The sequence below is a fragment of the Macrosteles quadrilineatus genome, unplaced genomic scaffold (genome assembly GCF_028750875.1).
Source record: "Macrosteles quadrilineatus isolate MER2022 unplaced genomic scaffold, UCM_ALF_1.0 Scaffold_7__1_contigs__length_78375512, whole genome shotgun sequence".
NCBI classification, from domain to species: Eukaryota; Metazoa; Arthropoda; class Insecta; order Hemiptera; family Cicadellidae; genus Macrosteles; species Macrosteles quadrilineatus.
In genome coordinates, this window is record NW_026542600.1 from 61803309 (window position 1) to 61825936 (window position 22628).

A 22628-nucleotide genomic window follows, 5' to 3' on the forward strand; every position below is an offset into this window, starting at 1 on the left:
TAAAGTAGCTAAATGTGCGTACAATAGAAAATATTGTTAATTTAAATCTCCCCACATGAATGAATGTCTTTAAAACAAAACAATGCCATTGTTTTGAGTACACTTTCGATTGTTACAATTTTACATTGTACTGTAGTAGGGTGGATTTAGACATGACATGTAGACGATGTAGCTTGTGTCTGTGCCACGCGTTATTATCTTTATCCATCTCAGTAGTTAAGCCATATCGTGCCCTCCCTCTTAGATCTCACGCCTTGCTAATCTTGAATAATAACTTCCTACACGAATCCTAAACATAGCCAATTTATCTTATTGAAATTCAATAATATAACTATTGTCATTAATTAAACTACTTTCTATCTAGTGACTTCGTAATATATTTTTGATTGTCGTCACGTTGAACACTGTCTGTTGCAAATCAACTTTAGCTACCCTGAATTTTTTGCAACCCTTCCCCAAGAATTTCAATGACGCAGTCTGAAAACAGTACTCGCAGTGTGCAGGCGCTCTGGACGTCCGTCGTGGGACAGCGCTGATAGCTATTGGACGTCGTGCAACAGTAAAATATTTTATATTGGACGCCATGAAACAGCTCAAAAATTTTCTTTTGGACGTCGTGGCACTTGGACGTCATGGCACTTGGACGTCGTGGCACTTGGATGTCGTGGCACTTGGACGTCGTGGCACTTGGATGTCGTGGCACTTGGACGTCATGGCACTTGGACGTCGTGCAATGCAACAATGCAGCAATTTGCCGCCAGTTACCGTCCCGATGGCCTGGCGCATATGACTTCACACTGAACCACGGTACGCAGGTACCACACGTTTAGTTGACATAGCAAATTGTATAACCAAATAACAACAAATAAATAATAGTTCGTCAACAGTTCCTGATCTGAACTGTCAGGCAATTACCTTGAGAACAAATATCAGTTGTGTATATAAAAGTATTGCCGTAAAGTACTGTGCCACCTTAAACAAATAGTTTCATCATCCCCCACTTAGTACCAGAATTCATCCAGTGGTGTTACGAATTTAACCGTGTCGTAACACTTCGGCCCAAGTAACACTTCGGCCCAGTAACATTTCGGCCCGAAACCCTCAGATGTGGCCTACGGTCCAACTCTCTACCTGCCCACTAGTAACACTTCGTCCCAACAAAATATTTGACAGGTTAGGTTAGGTTAGGTTAGGTTAGGTTAGGTAAGATTCCACCGATTCTCCGTCATGTGAGGTCAGAGGATGCAAGGGGTGACGGTTGGGCGACATTCCACCAGAGGGTGGTTGCAAAGTATACAGGTCATGTACCTCTTACTACCTGAACTGCGTTCCTCAACCCTTGTCAATTTTTCGTCGGGCCGAAATGTTACTCCATTAGCTTATTTAATCATCTGTAAAAGCGAGTGGGACGAAGTGATACTGTTTTTCTAAGAAATTTGAGTTTGGCCGAAATGTTACTGGGCCGAAGTGTTACTACATCCCCCCTACCCCATCTAGCGGCTGAAATTGCACCAGAGCTAACAGACTAACCCCGTTAACTTTTGGAAATCAGGATAAACATCCCGTCTATATGTACTTGTAACCATTTTATAATCAAATAGAACATCTTTGAATTTTACACTTACAGAGCGTATTACTGTACTATTAAAATTGAATTTTCTCTCTTGGTTATTGTTATTTTGCTAAATTATGTGACATTAAATATTCAATAGCTTAGATAAAGTTGTTAATTAGTTAGCTAAACATGTATAGTACCAAAAAAATAGTAAATAATAAAATAAAACTACAATATAACAACACATATTTAGGACAAAGGTAAAGTTATTTTAAGGGTCGTTTAGGACCCATACACGCCTTCTGTGACTTACTAGGCATTTGATAAATAACCACTATAAACAATGTACATGGAATATAAGTATGTTTACATCTCTACAAGTGTAAATTATTAAAGCTTCAGTAGTGATAACAATGGGTTACGTACCTGATGATTAGGTAATAGTCCCCACATGATAATGAAAGGTAATAATTAGGTGAATAGGCCTAATTCAGCTGTGCACACATGAAAATAATAACGGCATTTGTGGCAGAACATGAAATAGTATTGAGTTCGCTTTTCAAATAGGCGTGGTGAATCGATATGTGAGAAAGTGAATACAATGATGATTAGTGAATTACAATTATGAAACTGATTTCTGTGATATTTGTCGCGACGTTTGTGTCGGGCGTGTTTGGCGAGTCGGGTTATCATTATGTCGATAAAGTTCTAAAGGACATATACAATGGACATAAGCGTATTTCCTTCAAGGATATTCCTCGAATTAAAGAAGTGTTGTTCATTTCAAAAACGTTTAGCAGGTTGACCTCTTTGATACCCGAATCAATAGAAATTCCCAGATTTCAAGAAAACATCGGCAGTAAAGGGTTTCTCTGCACTTCTGAAACCAGGGTCAGTCTAAAAGTACGTAATATTGCTTCCCACCTTTATTTCCAACCTTCTTCCATAAGTGGATATGTCGAGTTTTCATTTCAAGCTGATATGAAATTTGAGAATCCTGTGATATTTGAAACATACTTGCAAGAGTTCAAGGGGAATGATGACGTATTCTGCGATGCTAGTTCTAAAACGGGCTCAGTCAAAGTCACGTTTCACAAGGTAAGCTACGTCAGTTTTTTGCTAGCTGTTCCCGATCTCCCAAATGATCTGACGGGGTTCCAAATTCCCCAATGCATGGTCTACATATCTGGAATAACTATTGAAAGTATCAATACTCCTAATGTAAAAGACATTAAACAAAAGGTCAGTGGCATCGGGGAACGTTTGTGGAACAGTATAAAAGGCAAAGATATCAAAACTCTTATGACTATTGGTATAATGGAGGCTTTGATTGGCAAATTACAGCCGGGTAGTAACAGAATGAAAGATGAAGACTGGGTTTGTCTAGGTGATGGTTTTGAGGAGTTAAACGAATATATCCATACGCAAGACGATGCTAAAGGAATACTGACATACAGGAAACAAAATCTCTTGGAATTTATCAACACTTTTCAGCATGGTATAGAAAAGTCTATCACTAAATTTCAATCTCAGGATATTGTAAAATCAGATAACACCCTTACTATCCCGATATCAGACAACTTGTCTGGAAGAGTTGAAGACTTCTTGGTCTTGGCTCACGCTCCATTGACATTCCAGGAGCTGAGGCGTTTGTTCAGAATTGAAGAAGATTTCTATTTAACATTTTTCTGCCATGACACTTTAATACCATTATCAAACCCAGGAAAGAGTGGATCGGGTTTGTTTATATCACCCAATGCGAGATTTATGGCAAAAACTTTGAAACGGTCCGAAGTAGATACTTTTCAAAACGTTCTCCAGCCGTATTTCAGTTATACAAGAAAAACTCTAGACACCCAACTACCGAAATTCTTTGGCCTTTATACATACAAGCAAGCAACAGAAACTCAGGGTTATGATTTGAATATGATTGTGATGAACAACATAATGCCTTCGGAGTTAGAGATAATCAGCCAGAAGTATGACCTGAAGGGGTCTAGGTACAATAGAGACGCGTCTAAACAAGAAAAGGATAAGACATTTGCAACATTCAAAGATAATGATTTCCTCGTACACCATCGCTACGGGATATATTTAAAGGCAAAAGACTATGACAGACTTTTGCCAGTTATCGCCTCTGATTCAAGATTTTTAATGGACCAAAACATCGTAGATTACAGTCTACTATTGGGCATCGCTTATGAAGGTAAAATATTAAGCAAACGCGAAAGGCAAAAACCTACTGGTAAGGTTACTCGAGTACCTTGTGAAATGAAAGATGAACATGAAACTACAACTGAAACTAAAAACGAAGAAAACAAGCAGCCAAATGGTTTACCAGCATTTACAGTGCATGGAGATAAGGTGATGTTATATTACGGCATTATAGATGTGCTACAGGAATATAACTTGAATAAGAAACATATTGCCAGAGTGAAAAGCTTATATGTTTGGGATTACAGTTTCTCTATCATAGAACCGACATCATACTCTACAAGGTTTATAGAGTTTATGGGAAAAACTGTTTTCCGAAGGATGTTGCCTTGTGAAGCAGGTAAAAGATGGACTGAAATTGACCAAATGGCTTCAGAAGAACAGAACGGAAAGTCAGTCATAGGTAAATGGATACATAAGATATTTACATTTCTGAACAACATAAACCTGTATGCGACTTTTGTGAAATATATTCAAAGACTTATTAGTGTTTTTAAATCTTAAAAGTTTCATGTTGTTATTCCCCTTTTTTCGTTTACCAAAGATTAATTGTTAGTTTTTTCAGCTTCATTTACACACTTTCGGTTTCTTAAATTTGAGTGATTGATTTATTATTTAAATATTTCCTGGCTAGGAGTACATTTGGAACCAATATTTATTTATTTTTACGTCCCTAAAATTTATAGTCAAGTGGTCTATATTAAATAAATGAAACCCGGCCGTTATAGCTATAGCAAGCCCTTTAGGGAGTTAGGAATGTGTAATGGATTTAGCAAGTGGTTTTAGGAATCAGAAAAAATGTATTAATAATGACTAGAAGTAACCTGCATTTGACTAGCATTTGTCTATTCTAAAAAAAAAGAATACTGTGTCAAATACCAACACAATGATAATACGTTTTAATAACAAGCTTAACTGTAATTTGAAATATTAGGATAAGAAAGTAACAGCTTTTATAGGTACTTATTTAACCTTAAAAATATGACTGGTGTGACTGGTCTAAATCGATCGCCATTGAAATATCATTTATATTCACCGTCTTGTCCACAGACCTCAGTTTACGTCTGAATACATAGGAAAGTGTTGAAAGACGTATGTTATAATATACGTTATAACTGTCTTAATACATAACTAATACGGAGACCCGATCAAGACGTAGCCTCGCCGTCGCTGAAGTCAAGCCAAGTTGTCGAGGAGAAGAACTGGAGTAATCGCAACGTACCCATTAGCAAGAACAGCGTCGTAGTCATACGTTACCATCGGAGCGTGCAGCGAGAACACATGGTTCAAATCTAGCGCCTTGCAACGTAACTCATAGTAACTAGGCGTGCCAATAGTAAGTGGGTTAGGTGGTTCGGTTGGTACTCGTGCTCCACTCGTCAGCTTTCTCACAGCCGCACAGCTGACAATCATGAGGCAAATAAATAACAGCTGGTTGTATGACCGCATTCCCGAGTTAAATATATAACTTCGACTTAAATAGGTAATTGGTTTCTGTTAGTGGTTGCACTGGGGTAATTGCTATTGCGATCTTTGTAAACAGTGTTTTGTAAACTTAATAAATTGGACAATCTGTTCTGTTGTTAATCTTTTTTAAGCTACTAAGCTTTGCCATTTTGTTACGGTAATAATCATGAAATAGTAGTAGTCATTTAATCCAGTTACCAAATGAAACAGTCATTTAGCACATAATTAATTGTTAATTAAAAACATGCTTCCCCAAAAAACTAAAGCGAATTAATGAAAAGTTACATCTTCTAACCAAAGATATACTCATACTTACATAAGCATATACTTATATGTATATATTTTATACATGTATAAAATAGTGTTATTCCAATGTGTCATGTGAAATCTTTTTAAACTGACTTCACTTTTTGAATCCTGCAACTTCACAATTTCAATTTTAATTCAGACATTGCATTTATTTAGTAAATTGGCTCAAACTGATTGTGTATTTGATCGCTAACTATCATAAGGTGTGCTATTACACAATTCTCCTGATTTGGAAGTCAATCTATACAGTGGAGACTACAGTGAACCCAGACCAGACTTTTAAGTGGTTTTAGTAATCAGGTTGACATGGATTCGCTCAAGACATCGCATCGTCCTGATCTACTTTCACATTATTTACAACACCAGATGATCAAAATTATATGTACTACAAGTCTGTATTATATTCATCCTCCCCATCGCAGAATGTTGACACACGGACATCCTCCCCTGGATCAAGTGGAGCGATGTCAGATGTTGAATGTCGGTCAGATGCGATTGTTGTGATTGCTATTGCGAGTTGCGACACGACTTGGCCGACAACCTGTGTGATAACATCACAATTCACAACTAGTCTTGTCTTCTTCACTGTTGCGACATGTTTTCTCATCCTTCTTCTCTCTCTCCTCACACTTTCCCTCTCTTCGGCTCTTCCTACACTACCTCTTCCTGTTTCTAACAAGGCCACAAGTTCAAGTGCAGGTAAATCTTAAAGCAGACCGATTCAGGAAACTCCATTTTTGGACACGGATCACAACGTATATGTGACCACAAGGAGAAGCCAATAAGTTAGAGTCGTGGAGCGTTGAGGAAGCAACAGATGGTCAATATCAATACATTTCATGGTTCATTTCATCCGTTAGAAACTGAAGGAGAAATTATATTCCTATTCTACCAAGGCTATTTTCCTATAATATAGTAATGACGACTTTAGTCTTCGTGGTACCTAAGTGCATGTTGAAAATCCTTTTTTAATCCTAGGGGGAAAATACAATTTTTAATTTTTTTTATTTTGTCAAATATCCTTTCGTCATACTGCAGCTTAAACTTGAGCTCAAGTAAAAAAAAAAATCACCTTAGTGATTAAATGTACTATTTTAAATGAGTTCGCAAGCTAGCCTGATATGATTGTTGTTTCCCTGGCGTTAAACTTTTTTACAAATATTTTTCCGCCTCCAAAGTTTGTATGAGGGGCAAACAATGTAGTATATGGCATTATCATCCTACATTTCTTGGTGACCGATTAATTTAAAGTGCTAAAAGTAGCCTGACCATAGACGAAGTAATATTATCAACAATCTTCTCCGTATGAAGAATAAATTAGGTGCAGTGTGTCGTTTCTGGGTGTATCCTCAAAACCCAGGATATACCCAGTTAAGCAGGCTTTTCAATTTTTACAAAGACATACATTAGAGTGTTCTGTGTAGAAGAAAACTTATTTTACTTATTAGACATGACATGTCAGAGAGAGGTTTGGATAAAAATTAATAAATATACTGAAAATTTAATTAGTATTTCTAAACGTGTTTACTCCCTACCAATACTGAGTTTACCAACGTATAAACATGTTGTCGGTACAACCTACATAGATCTAGTCGGTTGCAGGTGTAATAACTGCCATTATTTCACGTAAAACCGTGTTTTCTTTGCTATTAATGGTCACCAAACTTTTTTAACAGCAAGTAACAAAGATTAAACCACATCTCTTGTTAGCTACACGATTTCAAAACTGGATAAACATTGTTGATGTAAATTGATTTTGGTTTTTGAAAATGTAAACTTCCGAGTGAACTTTGGCAGCATGTTTGTGTTCTGCGGACTCATTTTGTTGAAACATTTCCAACGCAAGCAACTATGATCAGATTGTTGTCTGGTAGACCTTCCCTTACGTGATAAACTTCGTGGTTGTGTTTGCGGTCAGAAGGAATATTACTTTTCTCTTATCCATCTATTTTTATGGCACCGTAGTAAACTACGGTGCCATAAAAATAGATGGATTACATAAATGTTATTTCAGCTCACACTCATTAGATTAAAGATTTATATTTCCAAAATATTGCTCACAATACAATGCGTTACAGTAATTTGATAATAGCATATATACATATTTTTACAACTAACAAGTAAATTAAAATCATTTACAATAACAAAACAGAATACAATACAAACAAATAAGAAAGAAAATTAGATAGGTATTCCATTAAAACATGTGTTGAGATACCATAATGTTCAATGATAATATGACCATCGAGTTGAAACTATTGCTATACATTTTGAAAAAAAAAAAACATTTAAGTGCTTTATAATAAGTGCTGAATATTTACATTTGAAAAACAACTAAAAAGGAAAATTAATTAATAGGAAGGAATAAGGAAAATAAATATATTTGAAGAATTCATCAAATAATATGTTAACCCCACTGGCTCTAAGTGAAGGTCATACACAAAATCGTTGAAGTCATTTTATAACTAACTTAGCACTCCAGTCATAGGAAGTGTGACTTTATTCACAATAACTGATATCTACTAAAAAGTGTCTACTAAAACCCACCCAGCGTGTAGTAGCAAAAACAATCGATATCGAAATGTTTACAGCTTTTCTGGTCTAGGAAGTTTACACCAAAATAGGCATGTTTTTTTCTAATGTACGCGATTGATAGCCACAAATAGTTTCTATTTTGTGTATGGATGTATATAACTTTACATACAAAGTTACAAGGAACATGTGATTGCCAAGGGTAACCGAGTGGACCCAGTAATCGAATGGAAATTAACGACCTGAGAAAAGTCAGAAGCTTTGGTGATGTTCAAAACCGGGCCCAGCTGCTTTTGATATAAATGTTTCTGAATAATAAAAAGCTGACTTAAGTTTAGGCAGTCATAATCTACTTATCTTCGTCTTTAAGACACTCCCTGATGTGTTGGCATCCTATAAATCGAATCCAATTTAATGTCCTTATTTTCATTAAAGATTGTGGTGTCGCCACAATATTTTTAAACAATCTCAAGTCCGTACGAAAGTGTAAGGTCATTACGTGGTCTTCTGGGACGTTGTTTAAGAGGAAACTGCAGAAATGTCAATATTTGGTCATGCTTGGAGTTTGCACTGAGGAGTTGTATCGTGAGTTGGGTGAGTGACCCGCGCAGCTCCAGAATCTATTTTGAGCCCCATTAGAGGGACCACAAGCCCCGGAAACCAAAGGTCTAAAACTGTACAGCTATAGTACACAGGTTAACACGTATACCACGCTAGGTATAGTATGAAACTGTAAATGTACCACAAGGAATGTATCAAAGGCATTGAAAGTACCCTCAATGCTATCTAGAGAAGTGTTCTGTGTATTGTGTAGACTCTGCAGACCATGCTCTGTTCGTGCACCTTAAACGAAGGGCATATGGAAGATAAACACTGTAAATGTTATACAAGAACAGTTGAAATGCACCTAAATTAACAAGGGGGTTTAACAAATATTTCCTAAGATTTATAACTGCTTTGTGCTAATTCAACACTCTTTACAAATGTTAAATAAAATTTTAAATTTGCTCACGCGAAAACATTAACTACGTTTATATTTTGTATTATTTAACATTTACAGCTTTTAACATATCAATAAGAAGTCTACTTCAATCATTTATCAAAGCTAAAACTAAGCCAATTAAAATAAATACATAAATATTAAAACGAGTTTACAAAAAACGCATTGGTTTTTTAATGAGTTTTACGTAATAAGATCATTAGTAATTAACTTTACTAAAAAAGTTACAAAACAAATGTTTAAACGCCAAGATATATTCTTAAACTTACAAACAACCACCAGATATAAAGCTTAAGTCACACTTTTAATATCAAGTTATCATCTTGAAAGAACAGATTACAACATCATGAGCTGTTTCCAAAAATAAGATCCAGACCCAATTAAAAACACGTTTTGTAAATCCTGCTTCTATCCACTATAACGAAGCGATTACACAACAGCGACTGTCTCGGAACATCTGTATCAAGATCAGCTGTTTAACAATATCTGGGAATTGGGGTCTCAACAATTTAGTTTCTGTCTTTTTGCATACAGCTGAAACTGAGTATATATTATTAACAAAACAAAAATCAATCATGATACGAAAATATGATACTTGTGATTTTTTGGTACTGTGATTCTCACCTTCTCAGTGCACCCTCGGAAAAGGAAATTCAAAGTAAGTTTTATTTTAATTTAAAAATCTGTTTATAACTAGTTGTATCATTCAGTGATTTTGTAAACGTACTCCTAGTTGACTTTATTTAATTTAACTATTTTCCAGTGTACCACAAATATAGGGATTATACATGTTACTATGTTATTCGTTTAGATTTGTTCATACATAATTCAATATGATTCTATAAAAACTACATTCAAATTACCCAAGAATGTCCACACAATATCTGTATGACTTTTAGTGAAAAGTGTGGTAGTATAGAAAAGTTCACTCGCCTAAGGAAACAATAGTTCTTGGGTTTCTTGAGAAATGTAAGTTTAATTAAAAGTTAAGATGGCCTCAAAAATGTTTGGGTCCCGACATTAGCACATTTTATCTCAAATTCATTGGTGACTGGGGAGAATCTAACCCGAGCCTCAATAGCAGAAGTTTCCCTCTCTAACAATACAGTGGGTCGACCGGGCATAAATAAGAAAAATTAACACATACAATTATTAATAATAACTCATTGTTATAATAGTTATAACAATATATGTTATTAATACAGGTATCAGTGGTCAAGCGTGTAATACTGTACTAATATAATAAATACAAGCTGTATTTTTTCATCGCAAAAAAATAAATGGTAGTTTAGATAATTTTTTATAATAGTAATCAAAGACATTATAGAAACATTAGTACCCTTTTAGATTCATTTTAATTAACAAACGACATGTTTCAACACTTAGGTCATAGTCATGTTTACATTTTATACAAATACAATAACAAAAATAATGAAAGGAATAAATACAGGGTGAATAAAAAGTCAAGACCCCCCCATCTAATATTTTTCCAAGTAAATATACAGACATATCCTTTTGGGGGTCGTGCAATCTTAGCAGGAAGTTTCTTTTTATGATTTTGAAATTTTTGAGTGCCCCCCCAAAAGGGGGGATTTGGGGGGTAACTCAAATATTTTAAAAGTAAACCCCCTTCAAGTGACACCTCATTTTGAAGTGTTTACAAAAACTTAAAGAATGGTGAAAACTAGAGGTCGCTATCTCTTCTCTGACCAAAATGGTAGCCCGTCAAAGGTTGTGGAAAATCAATGGTAAAATTGGTTCGTAATTGTAATATTGGCTACCATTTTGGATAGAGAAGAGATAGCGAACTCTGGTTTTCACAATTCTTTAAGTTTTTGTAAACACTTCAAAATGAGGTGTCACTAAATGGGGGTTTACGTTTAAAATTTTTGAGTGTCCCCCCAAAAGGGGGGATTGGGTGGGCAACTAACAACTTTTTAATGTAAAACCCCATCAAGTGACACCTCATTTTTAAGTGTTTACAAAAACTTAAAGAATGGTGAAAACCAGAGTTCGCTATCTCTTCTCTATCCAAAATGGTAGCCAATATTACAATTACGAACCAATTTTACCATTGATTTTCCACAACCTTTGACGGGCTACCATTTTGGACAGAGAAGAGATAGCGACCTCTAGTTTTCACCATTCATTAAGTTTTTGTAAACACTTCAAAATGAGGTGTCACTTGAAGGGGGTTTACATTTAAAATATTTGAGTTACCCCCCAAATCCCCCCTTTTGGGGGGAGACTCAAAAATTTCAAAATCATAAAATGAAACTTCCTGCCAAGATTGCACGACCCCCAAAAGGATATCTCTGTATATTTACTTGGAAAAATATTAGATGGGGGGGTCTTGACTTTTTATTCACCCTGTATAGTCATATGTTAAGCTAACTTAAAATTTAGAGGATCTTGATTTATTCTTTGTTTAATTTTGCGTATATTATATAATATTTCTGTTTTATTGCTACTGTAGGATTTTTTCAAATATCGGATTTGTTTTGTTGATGTTCATGGAATTCAGTAAATTTTGAGGAGATCTTTTGTAATTTGTGTATATATGAAAATCTTCTTTGACATTTAATTTTGTTTTATTTCTTTCATATTCTAGGATTTCTAAATTGTCATTTATATTTTTGAATTCATGTCGAGTTTCGATTAGGTAAGTAAATAAAATCATGTAACAAAACGACAATGAAATCAAATTTTGCAGAGCACTAAACGAATAACATAGTAACATGTATAATCCCTATGACAGTGGTAAACTTTAAAGGAAATAGTTAAATTAAATAAAGTTAACTAGGAGTACGTTTACAAATCACTGAATGATAAAACTATTTATAAACAGATTTTTAAAATAAAATAAAACTTACTATGAATTTCATTTTCCGTATTTGTCTATAATTGTATATGTATAAAATGTAAACATGACTATGACCTAAGTGTTGAAACATGTCGATTGTTAATTAAAATGAATCTAAAAGGGTACTAATGTTTCTATAATGTTTTTGATTACTAATATAGTAGTAGCCCTAATCACAATCATAATTTTTTATAAATATTGGATTTTTGACCACGTATTTTCCACTTGTTCAATTACGTTTCAGCGTTGACTTTGCACGTACTCCGCGCGCGACAATCACAATATTTTTACATGTTTATTTGTTTACATCGCGGATATTTATGCGCTTCTGGTGCCAGGTCTACGGACTGTCACCGACTACGGCTACATGCATAACCCATAAACTGTGATCTAAACTGTTTCTACGTCAGTTCCCATACTTCAGCTAGTACAGCGAATTGGCGCAGTGCATTTCTCAACAGTTTTGGAATGCTCCGATCATTTGTAAGTTATTTTTAGACTGCCGAAGTGAACATTTGTCACTTTCACACCTTGTTCTTTGACAAAATATGGCGCTAGACTAATGTGTGTTTTGTTTCGTCACTTGAGTTTTGTCTTTTTATGCTCAATGATCAATATTTCTGTTTTATACTTAGGTATCCAACATTACCAGATAAACAAAGAATACTTTTTAAAAGATATGTTTGTGCTTTTTTGCTTCAATTTTATTTGAGTCACTTTATAAAAATATCTCAACAATAGATTTTCAACTACAAAGAGCACTAGATTTTCCTTTCCAATGTTAAGACTGTATCCTTCTTAGAATTACAACGAATTGAGCCTCCGAAAGGTACAGATGTAAATTACGGATTTGTTTGAGTACCTACTCCAAATCTTAAACATAGCCAAACTGTAAGGACAACTTATTGAAACTATAGTTTATTTTATGTGTCATCCTCATTAACTTTCATAAAAACAATTACCCCCACCGCAGCAAACCTGCAGACTAAGCAAATTGCCATTTACCTGGCTGTATTTCTATTAAAGTTTTGTCTTAATATTGTCAGATTTATTTCCTATTTGAATAACATTAATTTTAATAAGTACTTAGGTTTGATGCTAGAGGGAAGGTATTGAGGTACGGAAAGTAAATAAAAGAAACGTCTTATAACACTTAAAACATATATTTACGCTTATACTGTTACTCACAAGACGGTAAATACACATAAAGGATAATGGTGCTCGGTTTCGATTGGACACTCCAATCATCATCAGACACAATAGGCGAATGACGAGATCCAAAAGTCAATGATAGTATACAGTTTTGTTGTAGATTTTCAGCTAAACATTTAATTTATTGTTTTTTGTGTGTTTCAGGTAATGCATACACTAGAGTTTACAAAGTGCAGTGCGTTATGCAGTACCATGAAAGGTATGACTAGTGTTTAGTAATCGGTAGCATGTATTTTTTATACAACTTGCTGTATATGCAACAAGTAGTGCTTTAAACTGTAGTTTTGTGTTATATTTTTATAAATTATCGATGTTACAGCAAAATAATCATAGTGTTTTCGTCCATATTAGTGATATTAGAGAGATCTGTTTCTTTACAACTAGAAACTTATAGAAAGTCCTCGTTTATTAACTTATTTACCATCTAAAATGTGAACCCATCAACGACATCAAAAATGTTCCAATCCTTACGTTTTAAAATATTGACGTTTTTAAAGTATTATTCAACTAACATTCTGAATTAAAAGTTGGGAAAATTGTAGGTTACACAGTTTGAACATGATTTTCAGTTATTTCCTAGATTGTTTCATTTAAATAATTTATTCCTTAAATAGATAATAAATCTGAAATGTTTAGGAAATATTTATGTGAAAATACACCTAGCAGATTGTAAATTCGTTCAGCCCGCAGGTTTGCTACGGTGGGGGTATTTTTAATTCCGTCCAGCCAGTGATAAACTCTGTTAAGTATTTGGAAGGGGTTTTAGAGAAGATTTGATTAATTGGTACCTTCCAAATTTTTATTTTTAAGTGAAGTACATTAAAATTTTCCAACCACAGAATGTCAAATAATACATATCATTTAATATTGTTAATGTAACTTAAGTTGTATTTATTGCATATCTACAGAATGTGAAACTGCAAAACAAAAATCTCACTCTCAATCATTCCTTCTTTTTCGCTCCCACGGGATATCTTGTGCTAGGAATATTTTTAAAAAACATTGAAGGTTAACAAGCAAAAGTGATACGTAATACGTATCGTTGACAGAAACAAAAACGTAGGTGAAATCAAGACGGCTGTGGAACAGCTGTTTCCGCAATCGTCTGCTGGACATGTCTACACCCACAGCTGTGCCATAGTAAAAGTAGTGCCAACCTGCAAAGAAACTCTAGCCGAAGAGAGTAATACACATGTCATTACTAGATTTGGCACCCTAACTCACATCGCAGCCATTACAGCTGATTTATCTTTTACATGTGACTTAACATGGCGACCAATCTTAGTAGAAATGTTGGTAAGTTGTATTTAGTGTGAACTAATCTATTAACAATTGCAATTAGATATTATTTCAACAGGTATGAAATGTATATGCTTATTATTTTAATATAATATATATATATATAAGACATAAGACATAAGACATTTATTGATCTTTAGGCAAAATTACATGCAATCGATCTTGTCATGGATGCTTGAAATGCACAAGACAGTCATAAGTACAATAGTAAAACATGCTGACTAAAGCAAACATAAAAATAAGTGTTCATTCTACAAAATTAAATAAGATTGGCTATTTTGAAGAAGAAAAAAAACTAAAAACATCATGCAAAATTGATGGAGCTAAAGTCTGCTTCAAAATATTCTTTAAGGCTGTAGAAGGGCCTTACTATCAACCATGCATATATCACATTCTTAAAACTACCTAAGCTAACATGCTGAGCTGAAAAAGGCAAGCAATTGAAAAGGTCAATACCTGTAGCTTCGAAGGACGTGAGAACCTTGGTCAGTCTTGTGTAGGGTCTGCAGATTTTGTTTTGACCTCGTGTACCATGGTTGTGTACGTGCCTGTGGAGAATGAGAGTGTTTAGGTGCTTTTTGGTATGTAAGAGACATGCAAAAATGTACAAGTTGATTACAGTTTGAATTTTTTCCTGTGAAAAAATAGGTTTGCAGTGTGTATTTGTGTCAGAGTTAGTGATGATTCTCAACATCTTCTTCTGGGCTACTAACACACTACTTATGGAGCTAGAATTTCCCCAAAACATCAAACCATAGACAATTCTACTTTGAAAAAGAGAGAAATAAACCATTCTTAAGCAATCAGGGGATATGCAGACTTTTAACTTTCTAACTAAACATATTATTCGGTGTAACGATTTACATAGGTGTTTGACATGCTCATGCCATGTTAGTTTCGAATCTATGTGCATACCCAGGAGCTTAACACACTGAGAGAATTCATTTTCTAAATTACCAGCACTGGTCAAAGTAAAAACAGCAGTTTGAGTTTTTTCCCTATTAATTAACAACATATTGGCTTTGTACCACTCATTTGCCTGATTAAGAATATTATTAGCAGCCACATGTCATATTATTATATTATGGATGTCATTATGTCTTAACCTAAAGACGGTTGTTGTTATTAAAATAAAGATTAATTGTGAAGAATACGTTAACTGTTGTAAGTATATTGAAAAATTTAACAATCTGAATTTAAATGATAACGACCGTAGCTTAAATTTAGATTTCAATCCGGTTGTTTACCACCGGATTCCTTAGAATGTTTACAAATAAAATTGTTAGCAGTTGTTTTATAGTGGAAGTAGAATAGAACGCAATTCATAACATGATCCAGATCTGAAATTTATGACGTTGTATTTTCCGCGAACAAATCATGAAATACGACGTGTATTTCTGGTATCGAAGGCGTAAAGCCTGTCAATAATCATTATAAAAGCGATATCTTTCCCGCGTAAAGCTCACCCTTGGACGTGTTTACACATGTTATATTCACAAGAGACGGATTTGGAGGGAATGTACGTTTCTGTTTCTGCAAAACTTATCAGTCAGCTGATAAAAGATTCTACTTGATGAGGAACTGAAATGACGGAAATTTCTCCTCTTCTGCTGGTTGGTTTACTAGTTGGTCACTAAATGACGCTGCTTTGGCAACGCTCTCGATGTTGAATTACTTTGATTAGTCTATTTAAAAGGGGTTGAATAATGTTACCAACATGTGAGTGAATTTGTCATACCTCGACCTTGGAGGAGAATTAATTCTTTTAGCTAATGGGAAAACTTGAAAGTACACTTTGGCTACTTTGCAGGGCAACTGAAATAAATACTAATGGTATTTAGTTTAAATTGCAAAAAGGTTGCGATTCGTGCGAAAATATTTTATGTTATAAAATAACTGGACTACTTACTTCTTTAATAAAATCATCATAAACACGTGATGAATGGCCTGACGTCACCCCCTTGCCTTGCCTGGCCATAAAGCTAGTTTAAATTAAACTTTTTGAACATTTTATATAAAATAACAGATTTTATTTTATTTGATTTAAATTTTATTTTATTTTTTGCTTTGAAAATAACAATTAAAAATTACCCCACTGCAGCAAACCAGCAGCCTTAAGCGACTTTCGATTTGCCAAATGCGATTTACACTAAAATATTTCATTGAAATATCAGAATTACTATTTCAATATTGTAGTTTAATAAGTACTTAGTTTTGCTGCTACAAGGAATTTAATAAAGTGATTTTTTTTCTAAAATGGTAATAGGTCGGTATGAAACAAATAAATTAACCTAATTTGAAAAAAAATACAATTTCTTTAAATTACAATACTGTATTTATTCTCCATAAGAATAACAGAGATTTAAAATGTACAGTTTTGGAATATTTTTAGTAACCATTAGACGTACAATAACATACTATTATTATATCAAATCCCTTGTAAAACCTCGTTCCCTTGGTCCAATCATGCTGGTTCACGAACTCTTTCAAATAAACGTATGTTTACACGTATTTACCAAATTTCACCATAATCGGATGATTTTAGCGAATTTTCCATACATGGAATAAACTATTACTGTAGGTCTCTTGGCAAGACCAGGGCCTGGGACCAATTTACTCTTTCGTTTTCAGGTCACAGAGGCCAAAAACACCATTCGTTCAAATTCATATATGTGTATGTCCGTTAGCGCGATAACTCGAACAAACATTATCCGATTTTGATGAAATTCGGTACAAACAATCTTAGTTTATTCTAACTTGTTCACGAACTAGCATGATCGGATAATAGGAACAGGGATTTATGGTGGGTTTTATGGGGTAAAAATTGGGTTTCCAATTTTGACCCTGAAAACAAAAAGTTTTGCATTTTCTTTCTGAACCATTCTGTAGAGCTTAAAAAACTAAGAATTTAGTATACTATAGCATTGTTGTATGCCTGACGGTTACTGAGAAAATTTCAAAAAAGTGTAAATTGAAATTCCCATGCTATTCTTACGGAGAAAAAGAGAAAATGCTGTAGTTTCCTTAAGTTAATGGATATATTTTAATTGAATTTGTTTATTTCATACTAAGCTATCAACATTTAATAAAAAAACACACATCTTTGTACCTTCCTTATAGCAGAAAACCTAAGTACTCATTAAAATTAATATTCTTTAAACGTCTGACAGTTTAAGGGGATATTTTAGTGAAAATACAGCCAGGTAAATGGGAATTCACTTAGTCTGCAGGTTAGCTGCACGTATTTACTTGAGTTATCGTGCTAAACGACATATATTATATTTATGATTTGAAATGGGTAGTGTTTTTGGGCTCTGAGGACATCAAAACGAAAAAAGTAAAGCGGTCCTAGGTCTAGGTGACATGAGACTTACAGTAATAGCATTGACTATATAACACTAAGTAGTGTTATATAGTCAATGGTAATAGCTTATTCGCTAAATGGGAAATTCATGTCTAATATATAATTAATTTTATTAAAATACATTTGGTAAGAATCCATGTACATATATTATGGTTGAATAAATTTTAAGTAAAATTAGTTTTATAAACCATTGATACTGATACAAATATGAAAGCAATGTTCTGTTAAACAACACATTTTTATTTAAATTACTCTGCGTAAATAAACAGTAATAGCATTTTGATATTTTTACTCTTTACCTAAGGATCACTATTCTGGTCTTCTTCACCTTGATTTAATAATACCTTGCCTAGTTTGTAGTGACTAAAAACATATTTTCTATATAAACATGAGGGGTTTAGAAAGGATTTGCTTGATCCGGAGATACGACTAAGTACATTTACGTTAGTCAGTTTGGCCAATTTTTTGCTTTAAATCGCAGACATGTTACTAGTGTACAGTGTGCTTGTAAATCGCATACAAACGTTTATAAGCCTACGACACTAGTACAGCAATTAAGATAAATTGCTGTTTCTAATTTGTTTTCCTACAGTTACCTGACAAAGTGGGCTTCCTTACACTGATAATAGTACGCAAAGAAGCTAATTGCTGCATTTACTTACGTTTGCCGCACTCACTTTCTTTTTCCGCAATAATTTTTCTGTCGTACTCCAGTATTTCAACCAAACAACACATAACAATGTGCTTTTATTAGGCACGTAATAAGTGTACGCTTGAAAATAAGTTGGCAACACTTACAACTACGATCAGCTGTGCAGTGTTTATCATATATTTCAACGCTTGGATTTAACCAAACCTAAAAACATGTTGTATAGTGTTTGAAAGACTAATTATTTCTATGTTTTAGAGTAACTTTAGGAACAATATGTGTAACACGAGCGCAAAGTGCCTTCTCTGCACTCGAGAAACTTTCTACACTCTCCTGCGGCTCGTGCAGGCAAGCATTTATGTCATGTGCAGTAAAGTGCCACTTTGCACACTAGTTACACAAATAACCATTGTTGCAATTGGCAATATGAATCTTAAAATTAAGAGTTGTGTCGTTTTAAATACAATATATTTCTTGATTTAAAAGTGATACTTCAAATAAAAAATGTAAAACTTATTGAACAATTATTTATTATTTGTATAACCTTTCATACGAAAGTAATTTACTATAAGTATTCGCAATAGAACTATAATTTAGTTTACATCGCATACCATTTTTTATATGATGATTTGAACTATTACTATTTGCTATCTTCGCAAAGCAATCGATGTAGCTGGCAAATAATCATCAACTCGCCGATTTGCAGCATCGGCTACAGGAGTCCACTCTCCCTTGTGTTCTGCGACGAGACTGATAGAAGCCACATCCCCGAGATATATCCAGAGCACGCGGCCAACTCAACATGGCGGGGTGCCAACGCGGAAAACATTATTAGAAGCAACAATTAATTGGGCCAGCACACTTGCCCGGCGTTAGTTCTACAGGAGAGCGTGTAGCTTACCTCAGAAAAATATACCTAATTACAAACTGTGTGAAGTATTAGACAGTTACAAATCCTGGTCGTGCCTCAGTGACCCTGTAAAAAGAGGGTCTCTATGTTTGTATATTGTGTGTTTATATTCGAGCCTCTAAAGTTGTTTCATTTCTATAACGCTTCTCAGAACACTCCGAGTCACACGATACATTAATTCAAATTTAAAAACTTTGTTTCAGTAACATAAAACGTTATTTTGTTTCATCAATCTTAACTTTAGTTACAGTAGCTCAAATTACTCGAGGCAGAACTGCGAAAATACGACGGGAGCCAACTGGTATTGCCGAAAAGTTGGCTATATCTAACTAACCTGGTCTGTAAGCAGCCAAATGTGGAGGGATTTAGCCACCTCCCAATATATCTAGGGCTCCCATTTCTCCTTGTACGCAGAGGTAGTTAAAATATAGTTATTACATTTCGTAACTTTTACTGACAGCTATTTATTGATGTAAATTAATAGTTTATGCGATCAGAAAACAGGTAAAAGTCAGTTACACCGTAATTCTTTACATGAAGGCTTCCTAAGCATTAACGTCCTCTCTCAGAGCTATCAGAGTAGCTTGAGCCATCGTGAACATAAGCTTTTTGTATAAAAATCCTACACACATACAGAACAACTTTTGAGATGTATTCAGTATAATATGTTATTTAGGTTATGTTTGTTTTTAAAGGATACGTTATTCCTTACCGGTTAGTAACCTTCGTTCCAGATTCATACCTGTGATTGGTCTAGAAACGGCAACTGTGAAATCAACTCATTTAGCGAGCGGCAAGTGTCCATTCCCTCTCTATAGTGGCAATGAGCTATTTTGCGTACTGTTTACAGGCTGTTTACATGTGGCTTCTACAATGTAATAAATTCCTTGTAGTGATAGGATATAGCTATAAGTACCCGCTCGAGAACAAGCTTGGTGCAGCCACACATTTCGAGAGCGGCAATGACTGTTTGTGCTCGTTAAACGCACAATATTTTTCCTACCACCATAATTTATTTATCAAAACTCGCAGATTAACTTTAAACTGGAGTGTAATATGTCATTTAAGCTATGTTTCCTTTTTAAGGTTTTAACTGTGATATCAGCTGGTTTAGCATGCGGCAATAGTCATTCCCGCTCTAGAGCGTAAATGAGCTAATTTGTACCCTGCTTACAAGTGTGGCAATGTGACACATGTCCATTCAGTGATAGGAAAACCATTGTCAATGTGTGTATATATACATATATATATATACATATATACATATATATATATACATATATATACATATTGTACATACACAAACCGTTGTACATGGATGTATATATTGTACACAAACAAACCATTGTAAATATATGTACATATTGTACATACACAAACCATTGTACATCTATGTACATATTGTACATATTCAAACCAGTCAAACCAATGTTCATGGATGTTCATTCTGTACCTACACACCCAAATCATTGCACACTCCATACATTTTCCTCAAAACAGTTCACATAATTCAGTTTAGATAAACAAGCTTTCATTCTTGTACGATTTTCATATTGCCTGTCCACTGTTAACACTGATTGTATTGTTGTGTGAACCAATCGCCTTATCAAACATGATGTCAACAAAGGTAGTGGCTTGTAGCCAAGATTCCAAGTGCAAGTGCAATACCACTGGCAGGTTAGCGTGCCGAGGGGCATTTAATACATTTTGGCGCCAGAACGGTAATTCCTGTCGGCCATAGCTGATCGTGTCGCGACAGTCCTACTGTCAGGACGGATCGATAGGTTGTCAGGCGAGTGTACAGTATACGGTGCGTCTCGGTTTACCTATTTTATAAGGATTCTCCACTGCGTGTGTGTAAAGCCTTACTTAAGTTTTACAAGATGCCTAAGGTAAGATAAAACCTTTAGTAGTAATAAAGTATATTTTTTAATGATATTCTTTGATATTCGGGAGTAGCAGTGCAGAAAAATAATAAAATAATGAAATTTATCTTTGTCAGGACAGTATACACAAATTATACACATTTAAGATTCCTCAGAAAATGTTTAGATCAGCAAATATACTAAAAATTTTAAACAAACATGAAAACACTCTCCACTTGAAAGTCGCTGAAAACACTGGAGTGTCACATGGTCCTATTACTACTTAAAATGTAAACAAATACAATTAGAATAGAAATGAAAAAGCTTAAAAAAATAAACTTAGTACATCTCTTAGGACAAAGACGTTTGTTAATTTGTAGATCCATTTTGTTCAAGTCTTGAAATTAAATTATCCAAATAGTTGTTTTTCTTTATGACAAACTGAATGGAACAACGATAATTTTAAAAATTCAATCAATGTTATATAAATTGGCTTAAATACCTGCTTCTATGTAATCCAATAGTCGCAATTAATGTCACTCTAATCAATGTATCACATTAACTAAGATTGATGTATAAGTTTCTCTTATATATTAATCTTATATAATTAAAACTCTGTTGCTTAACAATTTTGATGTGGCTTAGGGAACATGTTATGATTGGTCGAACTTAGTTTCATTTTACGTAATCTAAATCACTTGGATTCGTTATAAAATTTTTAAATCTTTGGATCATCGGACCTCAACAATTTGGAGCGTAAGTCAAGTTAAAAAGTGAACGTACAAAATGAATAATATTATATGCAAGTTTATAATAATTATATACATTGTTTAAACACAAGCTTGAAACGATACAATCCAGTCACTATACAACTTATTATAGTTTACAGACAATTTTGTGTATATTCCCTTTAGATTTATTATTTTATTTGAAACTCAAATTTCTGTCTTAATCATGGACTATAATATTATAGTTTTATAAAATATGAATTGTCCATCAAGAAGTATTATAGAACAATGAATTCACTGTGTACAAACTGCTAGTACACTAGTAGTATGTACACTGCTAGTAAAACTGTAAAATAAGTTAGTTCTCATCTAGGCTGGTTTAAAAGTTACAATGAAAAATGTATGGATATTACAATTTATTTTGGAGAGTTATTTTTGATTTTTCACGCTTTCTTGCTGAGTCACAAAGTCATTCCCTTATCGTCAACAAGTTCCACTTAAATCCTCGTTAGGAATTAAGCACAATTCCTAGAGAAAAATACTACTCACTAAAGGTAAACAGCACTCGAGATAAAATCATCTATAACTAAGATTATTCACTAAGTATAATATATATCTTTAAGTTGTATTAACATTATTACTTTTTATTGTGCTCCCAATA

At 34.1% G+C, this 22628-nt stretch overlaps 1 protein-coding gene across 10 annotated transcripts in view; it reads left to right on the forward strand.

Annotated features, from left to right (window-relative positions):
* Positions 1–22628, forward strand: part of LOC128997786 (tropomodulin-like) — a 137373-nt gene that overhangs the window by 53357 nt on the left and 61388 nt on the right. The window contains exon 1 of one of the 10 annotated variants that reach the window (XR_008491147.1): positions 21133–21266. The exons of the other annotated variants lie outside the window; for them this stretch is intronic. The gene's annotated coding sequence lies outside the window, so the exon portion shown is untranslated. Of the gene's footprint in view, positions 1–21132; positions 21267–22628 lie in introns of those variants that run through there. 10 annotated transcript variants of the gene reach the window in all.